Consider the following 11,639-nt stretch of genomic DNA (forward strand, 5'->3'; position numbering starts at 1 on the left):
TATATATATATATATATATATATATACATATACACACACACTCATGCATATGTATATATGTGTTTGTATATAAATATTAATGCTTGATTATATTATTTGCGTGTATAGTAGTGGTGGTAGTAGTAGTAGTAGTAGTAGTAGTAGTAGTAGTAGTAGCAGCAGCAGCAGCAGCAGCAACAGCAGCAGCAACGCGTCATTTAAGCCCGAGGCTTTGGATTCAGTTTTGCAACATTCCTGATTACAGCATAATAATATCTGTTAATGCGTTTCTAGATTATCAGCTTATTGTAATTAGACTTTCTGAAGTAAAACCGAGTTTTTTTTTCTAAAATATACAGGAAATATTTCAAACATTAGACGTGTCGACCATCTCAAGAAACCACTTGTAACATTGCGATTAAGCTTTTCACAAAACTAATTTTCTATATAAGCTCGTTGCATTGCCAAAGTAGAGATGATATGCCCATAATGAATATCTCTTCATTGTTTCCTTCTGTTTCTCAGTGTTGAGTTTACCTGATAATACGTTCATTTTCCTGCTGACGTTTTTTGCCTGCTGACGTTTTTTGCCTGCTTTTCGCGTATTTAATTCCAGTACTCCATAGATCTTACGTTTAATTATATCTTCGAATAAAAACTATGCAAATTTCTTTTGATATTGAAAATATGATGATTATGTATACGATACTTCATCTTGAATAGAAGCCATAGCTCGAAGGTATTCTCTTTGAAATTTCTAGATAATAAAGCCATTTGCCAATATTGGCTGACATGTGTTTCTATGATTCTCTAGTATTTATCTATCTCTTGTTGTACGACATCATTGCATTACGTGGTCCAGATGGCACTTCCTTCTCTTTCCAGATACCGATTCTTCACTAAGACTACAGACTTCAGCAAGTACTCTGTTTTTGTCGGCTTCGTGGAATCTCTCTGTCCAAAAAGGGGGATAAATTGGTTATCGATATGAGGTACCAGGTGATGTACCAAACTATTAATTTATGAATCAATAACAGGCAACTCAGAAGATAACTCATCTGTTAAAATCAGCATCATCTTTAAGCATCACTCAGGCGACCAATAATCAGTTTGATGGAGTAAAAGAAATGATTCTTGTTGAATCAGAGAGACATTACAGTTCTCATATTTTTGCTTTATAACCACTAGTCATTGGTGATTCGAAGTTTCAAAGTTTCCGGATTCCTCCTCCTTTGAGTGTAATATGGACAATTTCTTGGTGCAAGAACGTTAACCTTAGAATATCGTTCTTCAATAACACTCTCGCCAAATCAATCAAGTTGTTATTATCTATATTACATAAATTTATAAATGTATATTATATACAAATATAAACAATTCAAAGATACCATTAAACAACCGGAGTAAGTTTCATATCACCTCCACATCCACCACAAAAAAAACAGCAACTCAACAAAACTAAAAACAAAATCCTTCAAACTTTGAAGCTAATACCAAAAAAAGTACCAAAAAAATGAAACGTTCAAAACTCGATTCAACGGAAGCAAGTAATCTAGCACTCGACAAAGATGAGGGCCTAAATAATGGCCTGGGCTCTGTTTCTCATGTTTTGCAAATCACACAGTAAAGATATAAGTGGAGACTAGAGGAATATGTTTCTATTCTATATATATATATATATATATATATTATGGTGGTATTTTCCCTAAAAAAACGAAGCTACAATATACTCATTTAAATAATTCGGATTTAAATCAACAGATTGCGTAAACTAAAATAATAAAAGGTGGTGGTCGCATCAGGTGTAGACTATGCAACCAGTTTAGTGATACGGTTGACAACATCTTTTCCAGTTTCCCAATCCTTACCAAATCTGAATATGCGCACGGACACGATCAAATTGGTCCAATGAGCCATATACCAACATTTCGATATGAAAAATGGACACTGAATGGTATAAACACAAACCAAGCATAATGCATCTTGCTGCAGTCATCTGAGACTCAGGTATCCAAACTGACAATATGAAAGTAAAGCCATCCAGGTGTAATAATCAAGGACTAGAAAGAAAATACAATCGCTAATAGATATAGCAATCACCCTGAACAAAAAAGATTGCATGAAAAGAAATGGAATAAATTACTAAAATGTATGAAACTTGAAAACAGTAACAATTAAGATGTATGGCATGAAAGCGAAAGAGCATCAGTAATAACTGAAGCATTGGGTATTATAAAGGGTATGAGTCATACGAGTCACACCAAAGCTCGCGATCTTACGCATATTCGAAAATGTGGCTGAACTACGTGCAGTTAATATCCTACACGAAATTCTTTCAATTCTATAGAACAACTCAAACAGCGCCTTCACGGCACCCAACGCTTATCCTACACAAAAAAACCTATAAAATAACACAAGCCACCCCCAGCATATTCTATACACGCTCACCATCTAACAAAATAATACAGCGTATTCCTACAAAACTAATGCCTGACGCTATGAAATCAACACCTCACACGACACACTTTGTACACAGTTGTATTGTGTTATTGCTAGAAAACTCATACACCGCGTATGATATAATACTATCGCTATGTAAAACGCATAGCACCGATCACACAACACATAGGAAACATATCCAACACCATCCGACACCGAATATATTTCATACAACAGGAGAAACATTAAATAAGCACCAGAAGTAAGCCAAACCCGGAAGTAGAGCAAAACTGATGGAATATAGTAATACAGGTCTGTGGTTTAAACACGTAAGCCTGCTTGCAAACCAAAAGAACACGGAGATGCGCCTGGTAGTGTAGCAGAAATTAGCATGCAACTGTCAAAAGCAACGACAATATTGGGTCGATAAAGTATGTGCCATTGGTGTCGATGTAACGACTATCCGCCATCGCTACAAGAAATTCAGAACTTGTACCTGTAGTAGAAAGGTTTGTGATTAGTATGAAAATGAACGATAAATGATGATGATGATGATGATGATGATGATGACGATGACGATGACGACGACGACGAGGAGGAGGAGGAGGACAAATACTTAGCAGAAAGCAAGAGAATATTTGATTTATTCAATTAAAAAACAAGTAAGCAAATAAATATTTTGCCTATACATGAGGAAACAACAAAGCACAAACTAGAAGCAAACTACAGCGAAGAACAAGAAGAAAAAACGAAACCATAACGCTATTCTAAAATACACGAAACAAACGTTGTGAGACAAAACTTCTCCATTGTGAATACTTTTAAATATATTTTGTCACGCTAAAAAACACGACGCTTCCACGTGTTTATTACAGTTCTAAACTGAAAGGATTGCTATAACAATGCACAACAACAACAACAAAACACACGAAATGCTTCTTCTGTCACTTATGATGCTTAACTGCTATTAAAAGTAGAAAATTCATGGCATCTAGATTGTCTTATTTTGGGTTTTTTTTCATTTGTATCGGTATGATAAACAACAGTGGTTCCCAACCCTTTGATTTAAATGAGTTTTCCCATGGACCCCTTCTTTTAATATGCTTATCCTTGTGTGTGTGTGTGTGTGTGTGTGTGTGTGTGTGTGTGTGTGTTTGTGCTTGTGTATTTATGTCTGTGTGTCTATGTGTCTATGTTTGTTCCCCACCATCGCTTGACAAGTGATGCTGGTGTGTTTACGTCCACGTAACTTCGCGTTTCGGTCAAAGGGACCAATAGAATAAGTACTATGCTTACCAAAAATAAGTTCTGGAGTCGATTTCGTCGACTGAAGAACCCTTTAAGGTGGTGCTCCAGCATGGTCGCAGTCAAACGACTGAAACAAGTAAAAGAATAAAAGAATATCTCGTTTTGAATATTTGTTATAATCAACGTAAACTTTGTATAAGTTTAGCCTTAAATCTACACGACTCAGTCGTTAGATGTTATGCCTCACTTTCGTTAAATGCTTTGCCTCATTTTCGTTCACAACGCTAAACATTTTCCTCGTTTGTCCTTATACTTCAGTACATAACTTTGCAACATTCATCACCACTTTTATTATTATCTATGACTAGATTAATACCATTTTCTCTTAAATATTTGTACTAATTGTCTCTGACATGTCAGTGTGTTTCCATAATGTTTTTGGAAGTTTTCTTCAGTTTACATTTATGTTGTGTTATCAAGAGTGAGCTCAAAATCCCTTGATTCTCAGGAGAACATGAAATATATAAATGCAGAAATATTTTTACTATGAAATTTTCATTTTATTAAAATATTCACTTCACATATAATCATAGCAGAAAAGTACATTTATGTAACTGATTTGTTAAAGATAAACACTGAGAGGGAGAGAGGGAGAGAGAGAGAGAGAGAGAGAGAGAGAGAGAGAGGGATTCTTATTTCTTTATTGCCCACAAGGGGCTAAACATAGAGGGGACAAACAAGGACAGACAAAGGGATTAAGTTGATTACATCGACCCCAGTGCGCAACTGGTACTTAATTTATCGACCCCGAAAGGATGAAAGGCAAAGTCGACGTCGGCGGAATTTGAACTCAGAACGTAACGGCAGACGAAATAGCGCTAAGCATTTCGCCCGGCGTGCTAACGATTCTACCAGCTCGCCGCCTTGAGAGAGATAGGGATTGGCAGTTGGCAGATTCTCTGTAGTTAAATGGGTGACACAATCATCTGGAAAACAATTGATCTGTGGTTCGAGTAGACCTGTTTTGTTTTGTTTTGTTTTTCCGATTCTATTGCAACTTCCATATTTTTTTAACGAAATGAGTTTAATGCATGTTGAATTTGATCACTTTTTTTTTATTAATATATATCTGATTTTAATAAACTCTACTGTATATGTCGACACCTCTTAACTAAATGGTTTTAATATAGTTACCAATTAGCTAACCTCTTAACACAAACCAAACTCATTCCGTTTCCACGATCTCAAATCTTCATTGTAGTAACAATCCACCACTGATCAAAATAACTAAATTGGTAACAAAATTATAAAATAATATAATTCCATTTACCTCTGCAATATATTCATTTATCTCCGGCGAAAGTGCCACTAGTTAGGGGTGGAGAGAAGTGTTTGTTAGCGCATGATTATCTGAATCTTTCCAATTGCACTAATTAGAAAAAGCAGTCACAGACTCGTTTTTTCAACTAAATAATCAGTTGATCTCATACAGTTAGGATGTGTTTAACTTCAGGCTACAAATCTTCGTTATTTTCCAAAACAAAAAGCAATCCTTTTTTGATATTTCAGTTGTAGTGGATTGGCAGAATCGGTAGAATGGTAAGAAATTACTTGGAAATATTTACTTACACCCTTTTATATTCTCAATGAAATCCTGCCGATGTCAGTTTTGCCTTTCATCCATTTGTGGTCGATAACATAACTACAGCCGAGTTAACTGATGGTGTCTTACTTCCAAAAAATCTGGACGTGGGACGAGTTTAGAAATCGGCATTTCAGTTTTGAAGAAATACTTTAAAAGTTTTCTGTAAATGGAACTATTTTTATCAATTATATTTGCTTGATAAGGCTTTTAGAGTCTTCCAACACTTTCAGGCTACGACTACCAACAGTTCTGGTTTATTGTTGTAAATACGTAAAGTTTACTCTATCAATTCGAGTCACTACAATACATTTGAACATAGAAAAAGAAAAAACTCTTAATCGAATATTTCTGGTATGTTGTTGTCAGTGTTTCATGTAAAACCTAGTAGAAGTCAATATTTTCTTCAGTTCTTTATTTTCTTGATTTTTCCTTTATTGCTTATATCAAAGTGTCGAGGGTCTCCATTTAAATTATATTCTATCAAGTCGTAGTAATTAATCATATCAGAATGTACAAGCGAACTGTTTTAAAATATTCTGTTTCATTGTAGTTAATGACACGGTGGTTTTAGGGATTCCTTAGTGTAAGAAATGAGACCTTTAACATCTGCATGAAGTTCATTTATATACCTTCGCAATCTGTGCAACTATCTTAAAAATGCAATGAACGTTTTCTTATCAACTTATTTCTTTTTCAAATTGGAAAAGAAAGTATGAGATTAAAAAAAAAAGAAAGAAATGACGTTTATAATTAATGCAAATTGACTTATCCCTAGGACAATTTATTATAAATATCCTGAGATATAAATAAAGATGGTCATTGGTCTATAGCAATGGTTTCTATCTCATACTTTAACGAATTAACTGTCCGTTTCGACGAGCTTATAATAAACTTTGTGGATCTTTTTCCAGCTAAAAACTTGCTAGCAGGGAAAGAAGACATATTGGTGAGTTATTTTATGCAATTATTTTTTTTTTATTTGAAAACCAATAACAAAACAGAAAGTTATTTTAGTATCAGGTGTTCTCTTCCATTTTTTGTTATGAAGTCTATAGGTATCAGGTATTCTGCTGTTGCATACAACGTCTTACTTATATACAACAATAAATTCAACTGAACATTTAATTCGTTATCCTTATAGTTGTAGAAATAGTATTTTAAAACTAGGCACAAATTTAATGTTAACTTTCGTATCTATACGACAGTGAAGATCACTCCACCGCCTTCATTTAACCGGGAAGGAAAGGCTGTGTTTATATGCCTGGTGGCCATGGCGAAAGAACTTGTATGGTGGACGAGATTGAAGGGGCTGAAGACAAATACTTTTCTCTTTGGCCAATCCTTGATCAACTTCTTCAAATTTCACTTGAAAAGGAAAATAAGGGAAGAGAGGGAAGCGTTGCCTTCTAAACCTGTTTGCTGAGAGGTGGATGAAAGTGGCGAGAATGGTGCGAGTGAACGGGCCTGCCCTGGGCATACGCCTGTAGTTGGAAAAAAGGAAAGGAAAAAAGGCACCTGCCCTAAAAGTCAGGGTACCCATGGTTTTTAATGGGGTTTTTCCATGAGCAACCCTCAAACGTCTCCTCCCTATTGAGGGTCACACATTGCTGATTTAAAAAAAAAATTTGTTTGTCTTGATTTCACGCAAAAGCCTCACAACAAACGCACATTCTTTGTTTTGTCTTGTACTGTCCATAATGCTTTTCTTAATGTAAACCCTTATGGTTAATAAAGAAATTATTATTATTATTATTATTATTATTATTATTATTATTATTATTATTATTATCATCATCATCATCATCATCATCATCATCATTATCATCATCATCATCATTATTATTAATATTTTAGTATTATTATTGAGTGAGAGAGCAGTGCATGCCATCAAAGTGACATTGGAGTAAAAGATTGTTATTATTATCGTTATTATTATTATTATTATTATTATTATTATTATTATTATTATTATTATTATTATTATTAAGGCAGCGAGCTGGTAGAATCGTTAGCACGCCGGGCAAAATGCTTAGCGGCATTTCGTCCATCTTTACGTTTTGAGTTCAAATTCCGCTGAGATCGACTTTGCCTTTTATCATTTCAGGGTCGATAACTTAGGTACCAGTTAAACACTGGGCTCGATGTAATCGACTTAATCCCCTCCCCCATAATTGTATCATTGTGCTTCTCGCGGCTTCAAAACTTTAGCTTGATTTTCTTATGAGGTCCCTCTGTCAGATCTATAAGTACTGGCACAGAGAACCACTCACCGGTTAAGAGCAGCGTCTAATGAGGCAGATTTTATTTCATTTCGCTTTCAGATGGTCAAGGAACTGTGACAATTTCTTCGGGATGGGCTCCAGTGATTCTACCACTTTGAGGAACGACTTTATTAGCGGTGGCCCACATCCTTTCTAGTTCCACCTTCAACTTTCCAAACCTGGTCATCTTTTCGACTTCTTCAGCTGCTATGTTATGGCCACCTGAAACTTGCTATATTAATAATGACAGTTCTGTGGGACTCTTTGGCCACCAATAACAATGTCCAGTCGTCTATACTCGGTCACTTGGTCTTTTTGAACATTAAAGTCACACAGAATTTTAGCTCTTGTACTCCATGACCTTCGCTGTACTGTATTCATATCATTTCACATACTCGAGGTGGTGGGCCTGAAAAGTTCCTGGTTTTGGGTAAAAGAAAATGTACGAAGATCAGTTAATTATGATTTTATTTAACATATTCCCCTTTCAGATTTACACACTTGTTGCAGTGGTCCTTCAGTTTTTCTAAGCCTTGTAAAATAACCCGGGAGGTTTGACCGCCAACCACGCCTTTCAGGACACCCTTAAAGCCAAGAGCTTTTCAGCAGCTCCTCGTACTTCGAATCCATAGAGCTTAGAGAGACTCCAGTGAATGTAGGGACTCACTTCGTCATAGCGGGTTTTGTATTTACGTTGTGTAAGTATCCCGCAAATACTGACAATATGTTGCACTCTCTACATCTTTCCAACACAAGTGGCATTTGTTACTTTCAGCTAACTTGTAGAAAAACTTCTTCATGCAGTTATTCGGAAGGGCCTGACCATGAGCGGCAATAAGTAGCAATTACACTCTTAATTCTAGACATGTCCCTGAATTATCAGTCTTCATATTCACAGTTTCCCTTTAAGGCTTTCCATCTAGGTTCATTGGTTTTCAACTCTCAACTCTCTCCTTTTCTATGCTTTCTTTGCACAAATCTTTGGTTTCAATCTTCTCCTTCTTCAAATCCAATCACTAAACGACATATTGTAGCTAAAGCTCATCACTCTTTACTAGGTGAAAACCCAGCATACGACTTTCTGCAGCAACTTAATCCGTTACATTCATCAAATCCCAACCGTCGTGTTTCCACTCCTTGTACAGCGCGTTACATTTGCTTTTGAACAGATGATTTGAATTTGCCGATCAATTTCCGTGTACATCGGTCGAATTCACCAATTTCCTCTAGCGTGTACTCAAATATGGCTGTATTGTAAGCGAATAACAGTCATATCGCAGGTGTAGATGGCACGTACAAGGTTTCAGGAATTAAGCTTATTCTACAGAACCTCACCGAGCCAATCAAAGTAGGTATGTATCTTGCAGTCGCTCTTCCATCTCTCTAGACATTATATCGTCTAACTTCAGTACTACTAGGTTCTACCATTCTCTCTCCATCAGGCAACACTATTTCACTGTTATTCCCCCCCACCCCGCATATGGCTACTGTCGCACCTTTGTGATGCCCATCTCCATCTCTATGTCCCACCTCACTATATAAACAGTTTGCACTTGAGAGGTGGTCTCTTTTTCTGATTTTGCAAACAGTTTAAAGTCATCCATAAAGTGTAGGTGATTATGGTCCAGTCCCGTTTTTTTATTTCTAATTGGTAACCCACCTCTATCTTCCCAAGAGCCATGCTCAAAGCAATCAGCGCAATGACGAACAGCAAGGAAGAAAATGAGTCGCTCTGCCAAACTCTTGAACCTTGGAAAGCAAATCTTTTCATGCTCTTACTCTTAAGATTTTGTACATTCTCGGCGATTTTAAACATTTTCAGAGACTCCAAAATCTATGAGTGCGGTACTATATCGTATCGCTTTTTCGGAATCTATCCAGGCTATCGACAAATTGCTTTTCGTTTTTTGCAGTTCCTCAGAACCGTTTTGTCAGCAGCCTGGTGACCTTTTGTACCCTGTGACCGTTTTCTGCAGCCTTTCTTCTGGACAGGCAGTAAGTCATTCGTTTCCAAGTGTTTGTACACATATGTTCAGCAATTATTTCCGTTAGAATTTTCCTTGCGTGTTAAGGCCTGTAATTAGTGACCACAGGATCCTTATATGTCTCTCATGGTAACGGCCGTTCATCCTTCAACCATCTAACCTGGTTCAATGACTCAGGTGAAAAGCTAGCTTTCACTGTATGCCCTTGACTCCTTAAATCCAGATGCCTTGGATTCGATCCAGCTCTGGTTCTTTCCAGTTTGATAGCCCCGACTCTTCACAATCCTCGGGCTTATTCTGTCGGGATTAGCCTTGGTCACCTGTTCCTATTTCACTGCCGACAACCATTTTTGTCCTTAATATATGCCACTGGCTAAGATCAGAGGTCATCCCAAAAGTGTGTTGCTTCTTCCGGATCAGGATGCACACATTCTCCGATCTCGCCTCTCAAATTTCTGTAAAACTGCAGCTGGTTTGAACAAAAGAGATCATTTTGTTCGTAATAAACGATTCTTTCAAAGGACCTTCTGATTTTCTGCATTTTACTGAAGATCCCCATCTTAATTTCCGCCATCGTTATACAAGACACCTCTTTCACGCTGTATTTCCTTTCAAGCATTGGCTTTCCTTCAATATTATATCTAGCCTTTCCATCGTACCTCCATTGCAGCTAAATAACTGATCTCTCTAAATTTGCATATCTAACATACATTCATAAATTTATACGTTCATATCTTTATGTTGACACTGATTATTGCCTAAACTACTTTCATTGGTCCAATATACACATTTATTTGTTCATAGAACTGCTGTATTCCCGTCGATGAGTTGATCAATATCTCTAGTTAATTTATCCTATCCTGTTTCTATTCAAGTCTTTATAGGCTATGATTGCTGGCACTGTGGTTATTAATATATTTCTCTTTGGATCCCGCTTAATCAAAGATAATATTCTGTTAGTTCTACAATAATTAAACGGAGCACTTTAATCAAGATGAATTAATTAAAGGAATAAGTAATAAGTAATTTATTAACCATATCACTCCTTAATGTACTAAACAGTATAACACAGTAAATGGTTTTTTTTTTGGTGTTTTTTTGAAGAACAGTCGGCAACTGTCTTCAAACATGCCTTCATAGGGTTAAATGTCATGCTTGTACTGGTACATTAGCCTGTTTGGCCAGTATCAGCCTTTATGAGCTTGTTAAGTTTAAAGATTAACTAATCTTTAATTTACAACCTCATTCTGCTGTCCACCTTCGTGATTGTTCTCCCACCCACTTTGCATTTCTTAAATGCTGGTAATACTGATTAGAAATTGTAATTGTTAATAATATGTTTGTTAATCGACAGGTAACTACTGACTCGTTTATTTCATAATCTTTATAAGTTGCGAGTTGCAAATTCCAACTATATATTTATATATGTATGTATGTATGTATGTATGTATGTATGTATGTATGTATGTATGTATGTATGTACGTATGTGTGTGTGTGTATGTATGTATGTATGCATGTATGTATCTGTATGCATAAAGTAAAGAATGTAACTGGTAAAATACGGACTACGAATTTATTGTGCCATTAAGCTTATTTTGCCATTTTTACCCGTGTCATTTTTACCGTGCCATTTTTACCCGTGTCATTTTTACCTAAATTCGGCTGCAACAGTTTCAAGCATCTGCTTACTGGTAATGATAATAAAACAAATTAGTTTTTTTTGTTTGTTCCCATATCTAGGACGGTGCTATTCCTGACACACGAACAGACTAGACGACGTCCAAAGAGAGCTCAACTGATTGGTTTAAAACCGCTCACGTATACACATCAAACTATGATTGATAGATGTGATTTCTCTTTTTGCATTTGCTTATCACAGTTAACTAAGCATATCAACGAAACATTATTGCAACGTACCGCACTAAATATACACAGCGTGCAACACAAGCACTCAAAATTGCTACAAATACTGGATTTCACAATCAATGAGTGAATACAGATACTCAACATCACAAAAATTCGTCAAACACGTGTCCTGCTCAACATGCTTTGTTGTAGCTTATTTCATGCTTAATTTCATA

General features: G+C 36.1%; 1 protein-coding gene across 1 annotated transcript in view; it reads left to right on the plus strand.

The window, feature by feature from the left end:
• Window positions 1-11,639, plus strand: part of LOC106880608 (sclerostin domain-containing protein 1) — a 59,010-nt gene that overhangs the window by 43,276 nt on the left and 4,095 nt on the right. The gene's annotated exons all lie outside the window — the stretch shown is intronic.

Source organism: Octopus bimaculoides, chromosome 17 (genome assembly GCF_001194135.2).
Source record: "Octopus bimaculoides isolate UCB-OBI-ISO-001 chromosome 17, ASM119413v2, whole genome shotgun sequence".
In the NCBI taxonomy this organism is placed as follows: Eukaryota; Metazoa; Mollusca; class Cephalopoda; order Octopoda; family Octopodidae; genus Octopus; species Octopus bimaculoides.